Source organism: Macaca fascicularis, chromosome 6, assembly GCF_037993035.2.
Source record: "Macaca fascicularis isolate 582-1 chromosome 6, T2T-MFA8v1.1".
NCBI classification, from domain to species: Eukaryota; Metazoa; Chordata; class Mammalia; order Primates; family Cercopithecidae; genus Macaca; species Macaca fascicularis.
The window spans coordinates 110944490-110967575 of NC_088380.1; positions in this window are offsets into that span (position 1 = coordinate 110944490).

The window sequence follows — 23086 nt, forward strand, 5'->3', positions numbered from 1 at the left end:
GAAATTTTGTTTTCTGACTTACTGCAATAGTTGTCCACAGACTTTTCCTTCGTTTATTTTATAGTATTGGGGTATTTTCCAGATTTTTGTTTATGACATTTCCCTTTGCTTATCTGTCAAAGTTCAGGTATATAACAAGATGCTTTGTTTTTATGTTTTTTCAATAGTGACATAGTTGTGAGTCCCATGATTTTGCAGTTTTCTTCCATTTTTTAGGCCTCTAAAATTTCCACTTTTACTTCTTTTTTCCTGTTCATCATGCAATTGCCAATATGTACTTCTGTCTTCTTTATCATTGCTTTTTGTTCCCTTAAGAAGCTACGTCTTTAGAAGTTTGACCATTTAAATCATGCTTGCTTATTTAGACCAAATGTGTCCCTGTATATAGTATTTGTGGCTCTTTATATGGTATTTGGCCCATTAAATTATTCTTAATTTGAAACCCTTACTCCATAGTTTATACTTTTGTCTTTTCAATTATTGACATTATATTTTCATATTTATGATGAATTTAATCTTTTTTGATGCTTTTTCTACCTAGTCTTAATCAGTCCCTTTCACTGACGCTCACCCTCGGATTTCCATATGTACTTTTTCTTGTGTGAGTTTGTTCCCATATTCACTACAAAGCCTTGTTGTGCAGTGGCAGTTAGATGGTAGCTTATAAAACCATAGTGTGAGTTCTTTTTCTTTTACTCACAGTTATTTTTTCCCAATGTTAGCATTCTTTTTTTCAAGAAATGAAAATAGTGTGGTTCTTCACAGAATTGTCACAAAGATGAAGTAATCTCATATCTTTTGGTAAGAAAATTGGGAGAAATTGATTATTATAGATGAGCTATTTTTTTCTTCACTTAGTCTTAAGCTCACATTTTTTCAAGTGGTTACGTACTAAAATTGTAGAGATAATTTGGATGCTTCCCTACCTTCCCATCTTGACCCCAATAAAAATTTAAATGCCACTGAACTACAACAACCTATCAACACATTTTATTACTTTTTCTTGACACTTACAATAGTTTGCAAGCAATTATTTGGGCTTCAAGTAAAATAATGATTGTAATCCATCATCCAGCACTTCAATAATTGTTGAATCTGCATAGAAGATTGTATCATATGCACATTAATTGTTTGTAAGTACAAAAAGCTTATAATTCAGTAAGTAGAAATATTCCAAATTCTTAACAATAGATCTTTATGCATTCTGTACTTCAAAAAAAATTGAATGATTAATTGTTGAGATTTCCCCTTATGTAACTTTCAAATTATTCCTAGGATAATTGCTCAATAGAGCAAAAGTGCAACCCATTATTTTTATTTTGTAGTTTCTTCCTTCCACAAACTTCCTCAGATGCTGTGAATGACAATTACACTTCTTTCTTTGAGCTCTAAATCAACATAATTACCTTACCAGCAGCTCTGCTCTTGTAAGTTCTTGCCTTTCTGTGGTGTTCTCACTCATATCAGGAGCTGTTGCAAAGGCTATGAATGTCCATATCAGGAGCTGTTGCAAAGGCTATGAATGTCCATTGAGTGGTCAATATGTCCTAGTTTTGTTGGATTCTGCCACGCTTTGCTTTACAATTCAGTGTGTATAGGTGTTTAAGTTGTGTTTAATGGCATGTGAATAAAATTACTAGCTCTACTTCGAGACCTGATCTTTAGAAACAATCTTCTCCTCAGCTGTTAATGCAATGGATTCAAACAACATAGTGGGAAAAATGTGGGTTTCTGAATGGCTTCATGCAACAATGCATGCTCACCACAAGGCATGCTCATACTTATAAGCTTTATAATGAAAACTTTTGAAATTGTAACTGTAGTAGCAGTAAGCTTATGCTAGGTAATTCAGGAACAAGTATCATCTTGGCCTGAGATTTATTACACTTCTACATTGCCTGTATTACCAACATCACCTCTAACATTGTAATAAACCATGCAAAAATTATTTTCGAATGGATATTTTTCTCTACCAATGTAGTTACTAGTGTTAATGTTCTATTTTTATTGAAAAGAAAGTTCAATTTTTTTTCAAGGAACACTTAAGTCTACTGAGATTTTCTAACCTTGAAGACATTATAATTTATTTTAGGTCTTCAAAGTTAATTTACACTTTGCTTCACAGTTTCCTTCATCAAGAAACCTGAAACAATATCCTGGGACTGAGGCAGAGAATACCATAAAACATCTGTCTATGGTATACTCCAAATTATTTCTCTTTGATGTAGACACAGTGAGGCACCACCCAGGTCCTTGCCTAAGAAAGGTTTATTTCCATCTGTGGGAGTACAGTCACCAGAAATCCTCCAGGTATAGGGGTTGCCTCAGATTCACAGAGTTGCCTTTCTCAAGGGCATGCCCTCCTTTAAGAGGCCAGAATCTTGTTGATGAACTAAATGAGATATAAAGACCCGCGCATTTCAACCAGATGCAAAACACTCTAGATGGCAATATTCCCATCAGAGCGCTCTATTGTTTTGAGTGAAGTTTTGCTGGACCTGTATTATTATAATTGAATTATTATACTTCTGTTTCCAGCCCCCTCTTGTTTTTTTCATGTTGAGTCTAATAAACATCTTACATTCTAAACTTTATATCAGTGTATGTTTCCAGAGTACCCAACTCACCACATTTGGCCATATGTCATTATTCTTAATAACCAAACAGGTTTTAAAAAGTCTCTTCTGCAATCTAAGCTTCATTGAGATCTTCTATGTTGTCCCAAATTGTCTGAGGAAAGGATGCTTCCTAGGTCCTGCATGTAATATCTATTATGATAGTTGCTAAAACAATCTCAATTAATTGTATAACTGAACAAAGCATGCCAATTAAATATACAAAAAACCAATACAAAATAGAAGAGTAGCTAGACTGGTTAAGGAAATTATGAAAAAAAAAAAGAGAAAAAGGACAGTAGAAAAATCAGTGGAAACAAGCAGCATTGGCATGAGCTGTATATGGCATTTGTGGCTCTTTATATGGTATCTGGTCCATTGAATTATTCTTAATTTGAAACCCCTCCTCCATAGTTTGTGCTTTTGTCTTTTCAGTCACTGACACTGTATTTTCAGATTTATGATGAATTTAATCTTTTCTGATGCTTTTCCTACCTAGTTTTCCTCATTCCCTTTCACTGACAGTTGTATTGTGATAGTTGGACTGCAATACTGTCTAAAACAACAAAGTAACATTTGGTCCTATATAAAAAAACTTGCAAAAACATCATTTTTGTGAGCGTCCCTACCATCCAAAATGGCACCTTTTTTTTTAACATTTCACTAAAAATGAAACCTGCTTTCCTCCCAATACTCCCAAACAAAACACAATGAAAAACAAAAGCCAGTAACACCATGGCAAATGAATAAAGAAACCAATGAAGAAATATATTTAAAACAAATCAAACAACAAGCAAATAAACCCTCTTATGTTCTATTGTCATAACAATTATACCATGTCCCTGGGGTCTCAATCAATGTGGAGACTGAATGTCCCTGGAAGCATTGCATTTGTACCTGCTACTCTTGTTCTGCGATGGTACTTGAAGGATCATTTGTCGCAGGCACCAGGAATAACAACCAGAGTGCAACAACAATATTAAGGCAATATATCCTGTAGCGCTCCGCAGCTGAACTGATAATAATTGGTTAAGTAAACCAGATACTAAATCAAAAAGGATGAAAAGAAGCCAAAATGGCATGTGAAAATAGAATGTCTTGAGACAGGAAAGTGCAGACCAAATGTTAATTTGGGGTTACATTTTACGGAACATGGAGTGTTCACTGCTATTTCCCACTATTTAGAAAGTAAACTAAAGGCATATATTTGAAACAAACATCTAGGATGTGTAATAGTAGTTAAGTATTAACTTGAGAAGGATTTTGATTCAGAGACACAAAATATAACATTAAGATATTTGATCTGCAAGTTAGATGTTACATACACCACTAGACTTTTTTTCTGAAAAATTATCCCATTATCATACAAATTTCAAAGTTTGAAGACTAATAGCTACATTAAAAGTCAGAGTTTTTGTTTTCAAAAAAAATATTGTTGACAGAGTAAAAAGACGTTAGACATGCTTGATGAAATGGATATGACTCTTCTATGATCAACTGAAACAATTACTGCCGCAATTGTTGATATTTTCTAAAAATAGCATTTTTAGCAGAACCAAATTCAGATCATTTAATTGAAATATAGAAACTTTCTTCTATGTTATACAATATCCAACTGAGGAAAATGATGTCCAGAGATTTCACATTTTCTAAGTGAAAATTAGGGAGCAGCAGAGTTTGCAATAGTATGTGTATGTTGTCTGGCTTTCAAGGCCAGCTATCTCCCATCCAATTTTCTGTAGATACAAATTCACTTACTGAACAACTATTATGTTCCTCATAAAATCAACATATTGGTAAGTCTCTGTCAAACTAGTAGTACCTTGTATCAGAAGCTAAATGAAAGAAAAAGGAGCCTCTCATCACAGTATAGAGCCAGAAATGAAGATGACTTCTGTTTTCCTGTTAAGTGCTACAAGTGAAAATCAGTATAAGATGGAAGTGAAAAGTCCTAAGGCTTCCAATAAAATCATTTTATTGTCCAGAATTGACCACATATCCATACACCCAAACCCTCTATGACAAAATCTGTGAAAACAGAGCTTGCAATGGAATTCTGGGACAGATACCTGAGTCTTTGTCTCATATCTGGACTCTCTTTTGATCCTGTCATCAGGCTGCAAATATCTACTATATATTATAAATCTTAATTACCCAGCCATAAAATGTTATTGCACAAAATAATTTAGCAAATTTAAATATTTACTCAGTTTTAAGTAGATTTCAATAGATCATTTAAGTTACATTCAATCTAATTAAGAAGTCGCATGAATTGTATATTTTACATAGTAGATTATGTAATCTGTAATACAACATGTACAATATAGGTTAAATTCAACAATGAAAATAAATTAAGTTCAAAGTACTTTTAAGATACTCTTCAAATGTCACTTTTAAAAAATTGCCGATGTATGAAGCCAGTTATTCATGAAGCCCAAATGCTTCACTATTCCACCACAATTGAATAAAATGAGCAAGTCTGGTTTTGCTACAAATATTTCAAAATGGCATACCTCCATTACTAAATCAGTCAGGATTGACTGATTGGTGTACTTTGAAAATCACCAGTTTAACTAAGCTTAACCACATGTTACTTTTTGCAAAATTGAATGAATTAAGCTCTTTCGTATTTTTTAATTTTTTAAAATGTATTTCAGATTCAAACCTTAGTTTTGCCTGTCTTTTATCTTAAATTCTGATATTTTATAACCATTTTCAGCAAACATTTAAACACATGTGAAGTGCTCCTAATTCAGCTCTTCAAACTTTGTTGTTACTTTTTTTTTGGGGGGGGGCTGTAATTGTATGATCAAATGATCATATGGGAACTGTCATGTTTTGCATAACTAATTTTTGTCCCACCATTGATTGGTCAAAAAAAGGCAACTTGACTCAAAATGAACCAATGATACCATTTTCACCCTGCATTAGTACGGATGGCTTGTTTAAGGTCTGGTAGTATATTATTCAGAGTTTTCCAGAGAAACAGAACCAATAAGACGTGCATTACAGAGGAAGGTTGAATGATTTATTTTAAGGAATTGTCTCATGCAATTATGGAGGCTAGCAACTCTGATGTCTGCAAAGTAGTTCAGCAGGTTGGAGACCCAGGGAGGAGCTGATGCTGTTCAAGCCTGAAGGCTGTCCTCTGACAGAATTCTTTATTTTCTAGGGTAGATCAGTCTTCGTTCTATTAAAACCTTTAACTGGTTGAATGAAGCTTACATTGTGGAGGGCAATCTATTTTGCTTAGTCTCCTGATTTAAATGTTAATCTCATTCAAAAAAAAAAAATCCTCAAATGAGCATCAAGAATGTCTAACCCAATATTTGAGTACCACAGTCCAGTCATGTTGGCACATGAACTTAACCATAGAAACACCTTTGTCAATCTGGACTAGTCAGATCTCTAGTCCTGGAACTTAGGTCGAGGAAAAGCTCAATTCATCTCTGATGTCCAAGATAAGAGAGGTTGTACTTCTTTGGTTGTATGAATAAGGTATTCTGAGATTTGAAAAATTGATATGCACAAATTAGTAAAAATTAACAACTGGAGAAGTCCCCACTTCCAATTATTCATGAAGCTCAAATGTTTCACTACTATGCCACAATTGAATTAAATGAGCAAATAAATGTTTTTGTTACAAATGTTTCAATTTGGCATTCCTGACTGATTTACTAATGGAGGTAAGAGTAATTGATTGAGAGGAAGAATAAATGAAGAAAGTCAAAGGCCTTCTGGTATAGTATGTGCTTACAGAAAAACAAGCAATAGAATTAAGCCACTAATACATTTCCAATTTTTTACCTCTTTGTTATGTAAAGTACACATCTGGCTTTCCATTTGAATAAATAAGCTTTCTTTGCTCTGTAGTATCATTTTATTTCTAAAAGCACTGGGGTACAAGAAGATGCAAAAGGAGCTGTTCTTATTGTTGGTCCTTAATTCATGAAGAAATGTAAGCACAGAAAATCAATATTGAGAACTTGTGATTTTCCTCCCTAATTTTCCTGATGTCAATGTTATTGTTGTCACTTATCAAGTTTCTACTCCCTTTACCAACAGAAATCTAACATGGCTAAACTTCTGTAATAGTATTTCTTAATCAAACTCTCTGAATTACTATGTTCTGAATCTGATTGATCAAACTATATGAATAAGGAAAAGATGCTGATAGTTTAATGAAGCATTTCTCAAAGTTTCTTTTAAATGGAACCCATTTGAAAGGACATATTCTGTTACTAACCATGAATGATTTAAGCTATTTTTATTAAAATGTTAACCTTATTTAGGCTAGGCGCAGTGACTCATGCCTATAATCCCCGCACTTTGGGAGGCCAAGGTGGGTGGATCATTTGAGGTCAGGAGTCCCAGACCAGCCTGGCCAACATGGTGAAACCCTATCTCTACTAAAAATACAAAAAGTTAGCCGGGGGTGGTGGCAGGCAGCTGTAATCCCAGCTACTTGGGAGGCTGAGGCAGGAGAATCGCTTGAACCCAGGAGGCACAGATTGCAGTGAGTGGAGATTGCATCACTGTACTTCAGCCTGAGTGACAGAGTGAGACTCCATCTCAAACAACAACAATGACGACAAGTTAACCTTATTTAAATTTAAATTATTATATAATTATTAATTCATTATGCTTATAAATGTTATACAACCATAATGATAAAAATAGAAAACAAACATAAATAAAACTATAAAGCCAACCAAGTTCGATTAAAAAATAACCTAATGGGATGTACAATGTTTAATGAGGAATTTTAGTCACATCATGGCTGTGACATTTGATATTGCTTGCTAAGACACAAGCGATATGGTTCGGTAATCTCACAGTTCTTCAAGCTAGAGGTCACAGATCAAGGTGCTAATAAGGGTTGATTCCTTCTGAGGGCTTCAAAGAATACTCTGCTCTAGGACTCTTCCGTAGCTTCCGAGAGTTTATGGCAATCCTTAGTGATCCCTGGCTTATAGATCTCTGCCTTCATCTTCACATGATGTTTTCCTGTGTCTGTGTCTCTTTGTGCAAATGTCTGCTTTTTATGAGGATACTAGTTTTTACATTGAATTAGGGCTCACCTTAATGACTTTATCTTAATTAGTTGTATCTTTAATGACTTTGTTTCCAGGTAAGATCACATTTCCAGGGTACTGGGTTATGTCTTCAACATGGATGTTGGGGAGGAGAATACATCTCAACTTATTACTATATATCTCTACAAGCTTGGACCGGGTGAATAAATTCTCCCCTACTTTATATGAACTTCTCTGAAACCTTCATTCATACATTATGCCATGAACTTTTTTCTCATTTTCTTTTTTTCAACTTTATGTTAACACCTCTTTGTATAATTTGTCACCTAGTCACTGAAACCATCAGGTAGCCAAGAAGTGTAAAGTTACTATCCATGTCTAGAATATGCTTAAGCATATTTTTAAACATACCATGTTCCAAAAGATGATAAAACTTTTTTAAAAAACAGATAATTTATTGTTGAGGGCCATGCATAAACTCTAGGTTGAGAAATACTGGTTTAATGTGTGTAGCAGATGACTTGTGGTCCCGCCCAAATCTCCTTGGCACTCACAGTTTGACAGCTTCTTACTGCAAACACCTGTGACTCTGTCTGAAGGCATTCTTTGGCTATTACATTTTTCTCAGTCTGTGGGCAGGGGTCAAGGCAAAAGTGCAAACAATTTAAAGCCCCCATGAGTAGTATAAAACCAGTTAATGGACGGAGTTGATGAATGGGGATCACACTTTGGGTGGAATAACTAGGAAGCATATCCCAGTGGGATTGGATCTCAGTTACTCACAGTGTTAAGTTGCTCATTCATGCACCTGTTTTGACTTCCTTTCTTTTTCTGTCTCATATTCCTGTGCTCCTACCAGCACTTCTTGGGATGACCTACCAAACAAAGTGCTTGTACCCTATTCCCATTTCAAGTTATGCTTCTGTGGGAAACCAGCATAAAATAATATGCTAGCTATAGCTAGAAGCACACATTGTAATAAAGGATACTCTTGAGCTAGCTCAGCTAAAGAAATGATTTTGCTTTAGGAAAGCTACACCAAATGAGTAAAAGTTCTGTAAATTCCAATTATAAACTATTTTTCAAATCTAGTCTTTCTCTCATTCCCATGATCCTACTTTTAAAATTTCAACGTCTCTTACAGGCTCAAGGAATATCATTCTGACTCCAGTCTTCCCTTTTTAATACATATCCCAAAATGACACTACATCCAGCTCTATTAAAGGCCCCATTTCCTAGCATACTTTGATGTACAATCTTTGCTCTAGTAGTAAGCATGACAACAACAAAAGCACTGGAAGCTCCTCCGAAATAATTGATCCTTTCATGTCTCTCTGCCCCATTTGTGCTTTTTCTGCTGCCTGTAATTTTCCAGGGCAATGTCTGCCAATTTCCAGACAAAGGACACCTCCCTCATTTTCTGTCATTTATCAATCATGCCCATTACACATAGCTAGGATTCTGATTTACTGGTGATAAAATTTTATGACTGTGCTGTTATTATCACATATCAAAATATTATAAATATTTTCATTTTTTTAATCTGCCATATATTAAACACCTTGAGGAAAATAATATTCATCTCCATGTTTCCTATGCCAGGTTGATAGGGGGTCATTAAAATATTTAGTAAATGATGAGGCATTGTTGTATTGTAATGTTCAAGATTCCATGTTTATCCTGAAATTTTGATCAATATGTGAAAATATCTCACTGAAGATATTCTGACAAAATATTAGGGTGAGTAGCCAAGTAAAAATGCATCTTTATCTCTCAAACTTCAATTATACACTTTTTCTGCTGTACTGTTTGACACAGCCTCCTTGAAACCAATTCAAAACTGACTTTTGACACGTTTTCCCTTGCTGAATGGCAAACAATCACATTATAGGTTCCTAGAGATGGAGAAGTATACTCCGCTTACTTCAGAGTAGTGAAAGTTCGTTGCTTATATTCCGGGATAATTAAGAAGAAGAGAAAGCTATCTTAGCAGTTTTACCACCAACCCTTGGGAAGAAGTAAATGTTTTTCACTTTGTTGGCAATGCGGTAGCTAACTCAATACTTTTCAGCTTGCATTTTCGTTCTAGTCAGGTTACTGTGAATCCCCGTTCTTTGCCTGTTTCTTAAATATCAATATTTTCTGATGATCTTCCTCATTTAGTTTCCCATCTTTATTTATCATTTCCATACTAACTCATCCATGATTTGCTGTAGTTTCAGGTATATGTAAGTAGCACAGATATGTCTCTGAACCATATGCATGGCTCCGGGTGCGAATTTTATTTTTAAAATATACTTTAACATAATTTAATGTGGAAAACATCCCGTATTTCAGCCATATTCTAACAAAATTATTATACATGTTTGAAAGATCCCTTTCATTTTTTAACATATGCTTATACATATTATATAGGTTTAAGTAATGATGCATTTACAATTTAGAGACTGATGTTTACTTGATAATATATCATACTTATTTGCTATTTTTAAAACTTCATAAATTATAACAGCATGATATACCATTTAGAGAATCAGTATAATAAAATTTACCATTCCTTTATTGTTGGGTGTATTGACTGTCCTCAAAAGGTTCATGTAATATTTCAGGGATATTTGCATAGTTAGATTTTCTGTCTGGCTTTTATTTTTGCAGATTAAAAAAATCTCATAATCAAGACTGAAATAAAGAATGAGTACAATCAAAATGCGTGGTTCAATAGCTTTGATAAATATTCCAAAAAATATTTCATAAAAATTATTAAGGCATATACCTTCTGTTGCCATTTTTATCTCACCATGCATTCATGTATAAAATTACTTTAACTTATGAAAAGAAATAAAATTGTGTTAGTATTTTCAATTACATTTATTTGAATCATTTTAACAAGTTAAGGATTGTTTCATTATCTGTTTAGCAGATAACTCTCTGTTTTTGCACCATTCTTTCATGTACATTGCTTTTATTTCTTGGCAGACTTATAGTGCTAATTCAATTTTAAATGTATTTTCTTAGAAGTACTTTAATCCATATTGGTTGGAGTTGTTTAATCCCTCACATAATTATGATTATATTATATATACCTCTGTTTTCTTTTTATATGTTGACATGAGTAAATGCACATTATTATAAAGCACTCAGAAATATTATTTTAATTATTGGCCACATATCTTGTCATGCAAATAAAACATAATTTACCTATCAGTTGTTCAATTGTTGTCCACTAAAATTATTTTTGCTTTCCCTAAGACAAACTGTATGGTGAGAAATACATGTATGCAGATAGCCTTTCTAATATTTTTAGATTACTTTCTTCAGAGAGAGACTAATATTTGTGCACTGTGTACAGTGATTGGCTCATAATAGTGTCTCAAAATGTATATTAAATAAATACATGTTTGAATTGAATATCCAGAATATATAAGGTAATTTTCATTGTCTACTCCTACTAGATCATGCCTAGGGTACTGATCACAGTTCTTGATCATATCTTAAGAGGTAGATCAACACACTTTGATAAGTAGGTCAACAAACTTTGATTCTTCCTTCTTTTAGGATACTGAAAATATTTTAATTTGAATATATTAATTCAATTTCAAAATTAGTCCTAGAAATATAAGGTTGTGGAAAGACACATTAAAATCTGTCTTGGAACACTTTACAGCTTGTCTGAAGAACAATGCATTCTATGTAGTTCTGAGGGCTTTTGCTCATCATGTAGTCATTTCATATTAGTCTTGCCAATTCAAATCCATAATGTTAATTTTGTTAATGATTCATCTCCCCCATTGCTATGAACTGAATAACTGTGCCCCTCAAAATGCATATTTTGAAACTCTGATTTCCAATATTTGGAAGTATTGGGAAGTAATTAGCTAATGGGGGTAAAAACCTTTCTGACAGCGATTAATATCCTTAGAGAGTCAAGGAAATGATCTCTCTCTGCTGCAGGAGTATATAGCCAGAAAGCCTCCACCCGCACACCAGGAAAAAGCCCCTCACCAGGAAATGTATGGGTCAGCACCTTGACCTTAGACTTCCCTACCTTCAGAACTAGGAGACATAAATGTTTGTTATTTAAGTCACCCAGTCTATGGTGCATATTGTAGCACCCAGAACTAAGACACCCATGCTGTTATATTTGTGGGAAAAAAAATTATACCAAGATTAGTCCTTTTCATTTAATATTTTGAAATGCCATCTCATTGTTACTTATCTTTTCATGCCATTGACATCATTTTATATTCCCACTATCTTTTGTAAAATAATGGTTAGTTCTTATGCCTTTTGTGTCCTCTATACATTCAATGAGGAAGGCCTCAATTTCTTTCTGTGAATATTAACTACAGATCCCTGCTCCCATGTCATGTCACCACCTGAAGTATTTATAGGTAGGTCATCAGGAATCCATGAAACAGCAACTTTTATAAGAAATATTTCAATTAACTACAAATCCACTGAATTCTACCTTCATAACTGTCACGATGTACTATCTTATTCATAATTTTTTGAAAGCACTCATTATTTTGCTTAAATTTTATTTCATCCGATTATACATAATAGCATATGAAGAAACCTCACATTTATTTTGAAATTAATCTCTCTCATTGAAATTCACAGGTCTAAACATTAACAATAATCATAAATACATAAAAACAATAAAACAACAACAATCACAACAAAAATCGTAACAAATAGCTATAAAATAGCTATATAGCTATCTGTATCCACTAGTCTATGATTTTAAAATATTGCTGGACTCCCACGATAAACTAAATCTTACACTCCCTCACCATTCACCACATATGAATTTGAGTCTTAAGTACAGGGATGAAGGATGGGTGAGAAAGAGAGTGAAAGGTATTTACTATTCATATGAATTCTTTGGGGAGGATGTGGATGCAGTTTCCTTGGCATGACACCCTCCTTCATGCATATGTATTACTCTATCATATTGACAAATAGAAACATATGTTCCTCTAACTTTAACTAAAGTATTGCATAATATTAAAGGACCATATCACCACAGATGCTAGGAAAAAGTCACCTGAATATTACACAGCTTCTAGAATTCTACCAACTTTTGTGTTAGCCTATTGTACCTGGGTAATCACAGCCATATTCAGAATACAGTTTATAATTTGTCTTCTTTAAAAATTGAGAACACCACCTGTTTTCATTCTGCTGAGGAAAAAAAAAAAGAGGTTTGATAGGATTAGGAAACACATCCAGTCTTTGTTTTAGCAGGCTCATTTTGAAAATTGAGGTCATGGATGATGGCTTCCTGAGTGGGGCAGCAAAAGCAATGGTAATGGGGAAACATTAAAAAGATTCAGATGTGCGGTTCTAAGAGGCATTCACAAATGTGTGAGCGCATTGACATGCTTGATTATGCAAAAGCTGAGCTGTGCAAATCATAATAATAAGCTTTCTCATTAGATTTCCTGCATTTTCTGCTTCTTGATCAGCCAGAAATACGGCCAAGTGTTCCCATTCTTTTCAAATTTCCAATTTACACTTGTTTTAACTACTCAGAGAAAAATAGGGAAAATAGAGCAGTGAAATGAGATTTTAATTAAAGGGGAAAGATGTTAAAATTTCATAAAACTAAAAGATGTGTGCACTTTGGTTATAGTTAGCCTGAAAACAAAATTTTACTTGGCACTCACAGAAGTTAAATCAGTTTATAAGTCAATAACTAAGTAAAATAATGTAGTGCAATTATTTTAAAAGCAAACCTAAATGTGATAATTTTGGAAGTCTAATTGAATCTTTTATTTCACAAAGACAGGTTTTATTCAAAGAATCAGGGTCATCAAGAGCATAACTAAAGAGAATTAGTTGAAAGAAACAGCAAGACTAAAAACATTTTTCAGTTTTAACATATGTCCAGATATTCAAAATCATTTTACAATTTCACAATGGTAGACTACCATTTTGAGCTGAAATAACTAAATATAGTTACTTATACAAAAACCAAAAATAAAATGAGGAGCTCATTCACCATGACTAACGCTATCTTTTTACTTTTGATGCATCAGTGTCTTGTAGACCAAAACTACATTAGAATAATTTTGTGCAAAAATTTTTGGGTTTCTTAGGCTTCTCAATTTAGTCAATGACCAGGAGAAGCCACAAAGATTCTCGATCTAAGTTTCACGCTTGACATTGCAGAATTTAGCAAATCAAAATATTTGCACCTGTGGTAGACAAAAGCAGAACAATTTTTTCCTTTTATGTATTTGGAGGTAAATGCTAGTTTGCTTGATTCACACAAAATATTTAAAATTATGCTTCATATATTATTTATGTCAATGTTACCATGAAAGAGAATCTAAATAAGAGAGAGGGGTAGGAAGTAACTTAAAGATCCATTTTGAACGTCAAAATTTGATGTTATAGAGGCAACAGCTTCCAGACTTATCAGGCTCAAGAAAATGGATATTTAAAGCCTCATCTTCACTGCTTCATTAATGATCAAGAACAAACACATACCATAAGGAAATGGGCACTTCAGTGTCCAAAATCTGACTGGTGTCTAGAGTTTACTTCCAATTATCTCCTATGACCTGCTTCTGTACCCCAAGTTTGGTCACTACAGCCACTCACATATTTCAAACATCAGTTGTGTGTCTATTTAGAATATTAACAACATTCAGTTATTTTTTGACTCTCTAAGCCCATGGTGTCATCTAGTTTGTATTCTCCATGCCTTAAATATGTATTAGACTTTCCTATATCTTACACATTTCACTCCCTGAATTTCATTGTTCATTATCCGAACTCTTACAACGTGCTGATGTGGAAATCATATAGGAGTCCACTCAGAAAAAGATCATACAGGAAAGATCACATTCAGGAAAAGATCCCCTGTCCCTCTCCTCTCTCTCTGTCCCCCTCTGTCCTCTCTCCCTGCTCCCTCCTCCCTTTCTTACTGTCCCCCTCCTCCCTCTCTCACTATCCTCCTCCTCCCTCTCTCCATCTCCCCTATCTCCCTCCTCTCTCCCTGCTCCCTCCTCCCTCCCCTGTCCCTTTCCTCCCTCCTCTCTCCCTGTTCCCCTCCTTCCTCTCTCCCTGCTCCCTCCTCCCTCTCTCACTATCCTCCTCCTCCCTCTCTCCCTCTCCCCTATCTCCTTCCTCTCTCCCTGCTCCCTCCTCCCTCCCTTGTCCCCTTCCTCCCTCCTCTCTCCCTGTTCCCCTCCTTCCTCTCTCCCTGCTCCCTCCTCCCTCTCTCCCTGTCCCTCTCTTCCCTCTCTCCCTGTCTGCCTCCTCCCTCTCTCCCTGTTCCTCTCTTCCCTCTCTCCCTGTCTGCCTCCTCCCTCTCTCCCTGTTCCTCTCTTCCCTCTCTCCCTGTCTGCCTCCTCCCTCTCTCCCTGTCCCTCTCTTCCCTCTCTCCCTGTCTGCCTCCTCCCTCTCTCCCTGTTCCTTAGATTGAAACAGTATAAAATGTAGAAAACCTCCCGTACCTTGAAGTTCACTTCAACTACTTTCTGCCCAACTTAACATTTTAAAGACGTTTTGATAATACATACAAGTTTAAGAAACTCCAAGAAGCTTCAGAAAACCCCTTAGGGATTACCTTGGTTCATGGGCCTCAAAAATAAGAAATTAAGTTTTTCAATGGCATAGCCATTACAAGTTTTATCTTAAAGTGGTTGAAGAATACATTAAAATATTATAAAAAGAAGTATAAAAAAACATTTTTTTTGAGACAGAGTCTCACTCTGTCACTGAGGTTGGAGTGCAGTGGCCTGATCTTGGCTTGCTGCAACCTCTGGCTCCCAGATTCAAGCAATTCTCATGCCTCTGCTACCCAAGTAGCTGGTCACACAGCCCTTCCATGAGAGCAAAATATCTCAACACTAAAATCCCCACACTACCCAGTTTTCTTTCACAATGACCTTAATTTTACACCCTAAAGTATAAAGGTTGGTGGTCTCACTCCTTAACAGTCAGGTACATGGTTAACATAAACTTTTCCAAGCAGCTTATATCTCAGCTTCAGAGGAGTTTGCTTTGCTTTCCACAAGGGGCTACTTTCCTCCATCTGTGACTCCAGACTACAGAGAACATTTTTAAGACCACTAGATTTATTTGGCCTTCATTACTTCAACTCTTCCTCACCTTGCCATCCTCCTACCTGACATGCATTTATTATTAATCCTTCCCTATGATCTTCAACTTGTTCCTTTTTTGACTTCATTATTAAGCATTCACTAAGAGAATCCAATCAAAATGCCCATAAGGGCCTGACATATAGCTTCAATGGACACAAATAACCATTTATATGATTAAGATTTTAAGAACTTAGACCTGAACACTTTTGAATACCTCACTACATTAATAACCCAAATTGCGATTTTTGTCAATAGGAGGAAAAAAGAAATTAAATTTGGTTATTATTTCAATAGCTACAAGTAATATGCAATTTGTAGCTATATGTCTAGCATTATGTAGAGAAAAACATGCTATAGGTATGGAGGGACAGCTCTAATCAGCAAAACAGATAATGAAGAATATTTGAATTATACTAGGAGATATCTGCCCTAACCATTCCTCACTAGGAACCTGCCTTTCTTTCCCCTGGAAGGTCAGCATCCTGATATTGTTCCTCATTCATCCATACGATCAGACACACTCATCAGTTCATTTCTCTAGCAATATTCTGTAAGTTCTTTTCTCATCTTATGCGATTTGCTAAGATTTCACTGACTCAGCATTTTATGTGTGAATTTATTTTCATAGACTGTTTAAGATATACAATCCTTTAAGCCAAACTTGTGGTTTATTGAGGAGGTACTTTCCTAAAAATTGACCATTTATTTTTTCTTTCTCACAAGACTTACTCTGCCTAAAACTATATGCACCATAAAATGATATACTCCTTTTCTGGCTTGTTTTGCCCTCTATTACATACTCAAGGCTGAATATAGAGCTAGCAAATATAAGAGTATTTTTAGATCAAGTTGGAAAATTACTAAATAAATACTAGTGTCTCGAATCTTATCATGAGTATTACTTTCTGTACAAAAAGACAGTATGGTTTGATGAATACATTTTAGTTAAACTTATAAATTGATAATGCTAAACAGTATGATATATAAAACACATAAGTCATATTTATTTAAAAATCAAACAAAAAAAAACCTCACTTTCCTTTTGGTCTTAGGCAATGTTAGATAATTGATTTCATAAAGTATTAGCAAACTTAATCATCTATAAGAACTTCCTGAGGTATCCTCATTAACATCTTCCCTTAGCATTTAATATGTTTACATCCATCAGGCACTGCAGTAACAATTTTTACTCAGGTCCAGATAGTTCTTTGATAGAGAACTTTTTTTTTTTTCCCTCTCTCTTTCTCCCCTTGTTGAATTGTAGGAAATTGTTTCCATGTGGTATCTCTTACTAGAGACTTCGAGCAAAGAGGGTGTTATTCAACAACACACTAACCTCTGACTCCTCCAAAAGATGCATCAGAAATATTCATAAATGCTGGAAATAAGTATTCACAGGCACACTCTATTAAATCTTAAAACTGATTCTAGTCACTCTTGATATTTCTCAGAGATCTCAAACATGACAAATTTTAATCTTTTGTTCTCATTTGTTTCTTATTTTCAAAACATTTTACAATCTCTATATTCTGTTAAAAACAGAGGAGTGCTCAGGATCAACATCTGGGACTCCCTTAACTAACCTAATCTAATTTTCTTAGGTTACTTTACTAACATTCAATCTTTAATGTTAGTAAAGGGGTGCTCTTTATGCTGCAATTCTGTATGATCATTTGCAAATTGCTTTACTTTCCCTAGTTATTTTTTTTTTTTCAAATGAGACCACTATAATCCAATTAATATTAACTCCACAAACAATTAATTTTACTTTAAGAATAAGTAGCTTCAATTGGTCTCAATTCTGGTCAGCTACTGGAATTCGATGTTAGTTTGCTAACGACAAGGGGCATAGATTCACAAAGAAGTTCAGATTTGGATGTAAGCTGTACTCAAAAAAAATTCTTTGAATTTGTGAAAAATGTTGTTAAAGTTTCACAGCGAGCAATGATAAAATGCCTTCATGAATGCTTAGATACTATAATTAACCTGAGTAATAATATACATTAAAGAATAAATCAACAAAGATACTTGGAATTACACAAGAAATAGGCTTAGAAAGGATACTAACTGCTACCTGTTGTTAAGAGAGAATACCGTAAAATTTAAAACATTTTTGGATAATCCTACAGGATAAATTGAAGCGAAATTTACTTTTGACAGGTTCCAATATTTTCTAAGTCTTGTTTTAATAGTAAGTATGTGTACTTACAAAACAGCAATATTTTAATTTTAAGTCACTAACATGCAGATACCTTATACAGTTGTTTAAATTTACTATAGTATTTTCATGTACTATGTTTTCACTAACACATAGTTACACAGGCAAAAAGAGCCTGAAAAAGACCTTTACAGTTTTTACTTTTAAGTGAATGAAGTATAGACACAGTAGAAAAAAGAATCAGACTCTGTTTCATATATTTCGAAACCTCTCCTTTTTGTGGTATAGTTAAAAGACATTAAGATAAATATTGTGTGCTACTTAAACATTTTTATCACCTGGGTGACATAAAATTTTTAAGATGTATAACTGAAAGAGACTGGTGCTTCACTAGAAAAACATGGAAAGAAAATGTATTCTTTTCATTCTGGTTTTCAAAAACTGGAAATTATATTTTGCTATAGTGATATTTATATTGATAATTTCTTTTAAAATAGATATTACTTTAGGGGAAAATCTTACAGAAATTTCTTAATGTTTTTCCATTTTATTAATTTAAATTAGTCCAAATTGACTAAGATGCAATGAGAAGCTGAGCAAAGGGAGCTATATTAGAGACTGCAATATTGAAAATGGAGTATCGTGTAAGCTCTGCTAGAAATGGGAGCAACTATAAACAAAGGATTCAAGAGAAGCAGACTCAGAAATAATTCTTAGAATGCTCATTTTACATCCAATCAACATCTTCACTAGTTATCTGCCTTTCCTATATTTACCTCTTTTTTTTTCACACTGACCACAGTCTGATGTTGAGAAGAAAAAAAAAAAAAAAAAAAACTTAAAAGGCAGCATTTATGCCATTGTCCATTCCAAGCAAACTACTTCTACAGGCTTTGTAATTTTCCAGGGCGTGTCTGGCTTCCATGCAGAGATTGAGTGGAGGGTGGAATCTTGCCACTGGAATTCTAAAGCAATTCTGCTCATGCCCAGGATTTCTTAGGCCCCTTGGACAATTTAGGTGAGCTAAAGACCCTTTAGTCTAACTGACTCATTGGATTTTACTGGGAAAACAAAACATTTCCTACATCTTCCCCTTTATTCTGCATTTCCCACTCCTAAACAAAAACACCTCTCTCCTAGGTCCTAAAAAGTTTTCTCTTATTTTGAACTGTGTGTTTTTGAATATACATGTGTGTTTGTGATGAGACAGGGAAAGAGGGAGGAGGCTGTAGTGACCACAAGTAGAAGTTAGTCAAATCCTTTATGTCACTCTCTGGCAACATTGTGGAGAAACACTAAAAGTTCATGCAGTTAAATTTAAAGACGGCAAAGAGAGTTCTCATATACTTCACACACAGATTTCTCTATTATTAACATATTATACTAGTATAATACATTTGTTACAATAAAGTTCATAACTTCATTGAGTTCCTTAATTTCCACCCAATGTTCTTTCTCTGTTCCAGGATCTGACCCAAGGTAACTTTTCACATGGTAACTTCTACCATGTCTCTTGAGGCTCCTCTAGACTGTCACCTTTTCTGACTTTGCTTGCTTTTAGTGACCTTTAGAATTGTAAGGAAAACTGATCAGATATGATGTAGAATTTCTCTCAATTAGGGATTTTCTGATGTCTTCCCTCATTGTTAAACTGGGATTATGTGTTTTGGGAGAAGGATCACAGAAATAAACTACAATTTTCATCACATTACATCAATGGTACATACTATTAACATGACTTACCATTGTTGATGTTAACTGTGGTCACCTAACTGAGCTAAGGTTTGCCAGGGTTCTCCACTGTAAAGTTATTCTCATTACCCCTTTCCATACTGCACTGCTTGGAAGGAGGCCACTATGTACAGCCCACACATAAAGAATGGAGAGTTCTGCTCTACGTAATTTATTTGTAATTCTGTGTAGAATATATGACTCTAATTTCAATTTATGGTTCTTTAATTTGGTTGTATTAGTATGCACTCAGAAATACATTTATTTTATGCTGTGGGTCATAATCCAACATTATATTATTATTTAGCTTCTCAAATTGTTCCATCGTTGGCTATTGGGAGCTATATAAATTTCCTCCTGTGTCCCTTTGACGTGTCTCCATTATTCTGTGTGTGTGTGTGTGTGTGTGTGTGTGTGTGTGTGTACATGTGCTATTGCTGCTTTTTAGCGTTTAGCATTTTCTTACTTTAGGACAATAAGATGCTCAAAGTTCATCTTGTGTAGTTCTTGTCTTAGAGTCAGACATATTTCCAAGGAGATATGGTTTCTTTCATTAGAGAATGGTATTTGAAACCAAGATCTCTGCACTAGGTGTGTTTATTGCTTCTGGGACATTACGTTTCTTGGTCTTTGTATATACATACACATATATAATGTGTGTACATACATAAATGTATTTATATTTCTATCTGTAACTACCTGCGTATACACATGTGTATATATACATGTATATATGTGTATAGTTTTGTGTATGTGTGTGTGTATATATATATTTCTCATTAAAATTAAATCCATGCGTATTTCCCCAAATCTATTCCTTTGCCACATGTATTATCCTTGCTTTCTCCCCTTGCTTATCTGCAACCTCTCACCCCAATGCAGGGAAACCTGGCTGTCACTATCTATCTCCATCTATTCAGTATACCTGTATAGTAGCTTTAGATTTTCTAAACCATAAACCTATAGGAATAACTTTATAACTAGGGTCTAATATTTCTCTACAGTTATTTTCACCTTTAGTAAACTCCATTCACTTCCCAAGTTACTTAAGTTAGAGCTCTTTTCCCATGCACTTCAGTGAACTTGTTTACTGCATTTGTGAGACAGTTTGTTAGACTGATCACAGTCTGCATTTTATGAGGGAATCCTTTGACTTGCCTATGTAATTTTAGTTTGCAAACAGTTATATTTAGTTCACTCTTTCTGTTGTAAAGTTCTATGGGTTTTGACAAATTTATCATTTTACATATTCAATATTACATGATCATACAGAATAGTTTTACCAGCCAAAGAAATCTTGTACTTGATGTATACAAACCCCCTACCCCAAATTCCTAGCAAACACTGATCCAGTTATCATCTGTAAAGCTTTGTTTTATCTAGAATATTGTATAAATGACTTCGAACAATATGTAGGCTTTTCAGGCTGACTCTTCTTTTTTGTTTTTATTTTTATAGCTACAAATATATGTGCTTAAGATTCATTGATATATTTGCTCAATTTAATAGCCTCATTACTTCTGTTAATGCTGAGTAGTATTCTATATTATGTTTGTAACAGAATTGTTTGTCCATTTACCTATTCAGGTACATCTTGATTACTTGCAGTTTATAGTAATTATAAATAAAGCTGTGTGCAGGTTTATGTTTGTACATAAACTTTCAAATCAATAGCTAGCAATCCTAAGACTATGTTTACTTTTATAAGATACTACCAAACTTCCTTTCAAAGTGGCTGTTCCATTTTGCAATCCCACTAGCAATGAATGAGACTTCCTATTGCTCTGCATTATCACCAAAAATTTCTATTGTCAATCTTTTTAGATTTTAGCCATTCCAATTTGTGTGGAATATTATATCATTGCTGTTTTAATTTGCATTTCCCAATGATAAATTATGTTGAACATGCTTTCCTATGCTAATTTGTTCTCTGTCTGTCTTCTTTGGGAAGGTGTCTGTTCAGATACTTTGCCCATTTTTAATTAGGTTATTTATTTTCCTACTGTTGAGTTCTAACATTTCTTTGTATGTTTTGAATAAAAGTCCTTTATCAGACCTGTTTTGCAAATATTTTCTCCTTGTCTATAGCTTGTCTTTTACATACTTAGTGTCTTTTGCAAAGCATTTTCTTACTTTAGGACAATACGTTTTAAGTTTTAATAAAGTCTTATTTATCAATGTTATCTTTTAAGTATTATGTTCTGGGTGTTATGTCAAAAACTCATAACCAAAATCAAAGTTGCATATGTTTTTCTCCTGTGTTTTCTTCAAAAAAGTTTTCTGTTGTTGCATTTTACACTTAAGCCTATTACTCATTTTGTTATTATTATTTTTTTTGCATATGGATATCCAATTGTTTTAGCACTGTTTCTTGAAACAGTATTCTTTCTATATCAAGTTTTCTTTATATATATTTTAAAAATCAGTTGACTATATTTGTGTGGATCTAATTTTGGACTCATTATTTCCCCTTTACTGGTGGAATTCTTCAACTTTGTTTATTTTCTTCAGTATTGTGTTGGCTGGTTATCCTACATGTTTTTCCTTTCTATACAAACTTCAGAAAAAATTGGCTAATATCTATAAAAGTGTTTTCTAGGATTTTGATATGAATTTGTTTGAATCTGTATATAATTAAAATATTAACTCTTACCATCCATGCACACAGAATATCTCCCCATTTATGTTTTATTTATTTGATCAATATGTTATAGTTTTCTGTATACAGATATTGTTCATATTTTGTTGAATTTATAACTATTTTATTTTTGGTGATTTTGTACATTGCATTATTTAGAATTTCAAATATAGGATAGAAAAGCAATTGACTTTTGTGTATTAACTTTGTATACTGTGCTATTACTGTACACTAGAATGATGTCTGCCACAGGGTAAGAGCTACGTCATAAAAATATTTACTGTTGTTAGCCCAATTTGGCCAAAGGGTTTTGGAAAGTAAATAATTACAGTTATTCAGGAGAGAAATTATAATAAAAGTTTTTACCTTTAAATAAAAATTAAATTCATTTAGGCAAAAATGTTTTTTAAAATGATAATCCTGTCATTAGAGAAGTGCAGAGTGAGGTCTTCTGAGGTCAAGCCAAGTATGTCATAAAGCCAGGATGAGAGTAATGAATGTCTTATTTCCCTTTCTATGTCCAAATAACACAACTCCTATTTTCAGTAGCATAACACAGAATCAGGAAATTAGGGGTTTATGAGAGTTTGCCTAGTTATTTTTTTCCGTTTTCCAAGTTTTTCTTGTTTAATATCAAGAAGAAAGAATGAACATTGAGTATCTAATGGTAAAGGAAATTATTCTGGTAGCTAAGGATACAAAGGCTCTGCAGTATTCTTCTCACCATTGAGAAATTTATCATATGTCTGGGAATTTAAGCATAGATATGTGGATTATAAAGTTACTCAGAA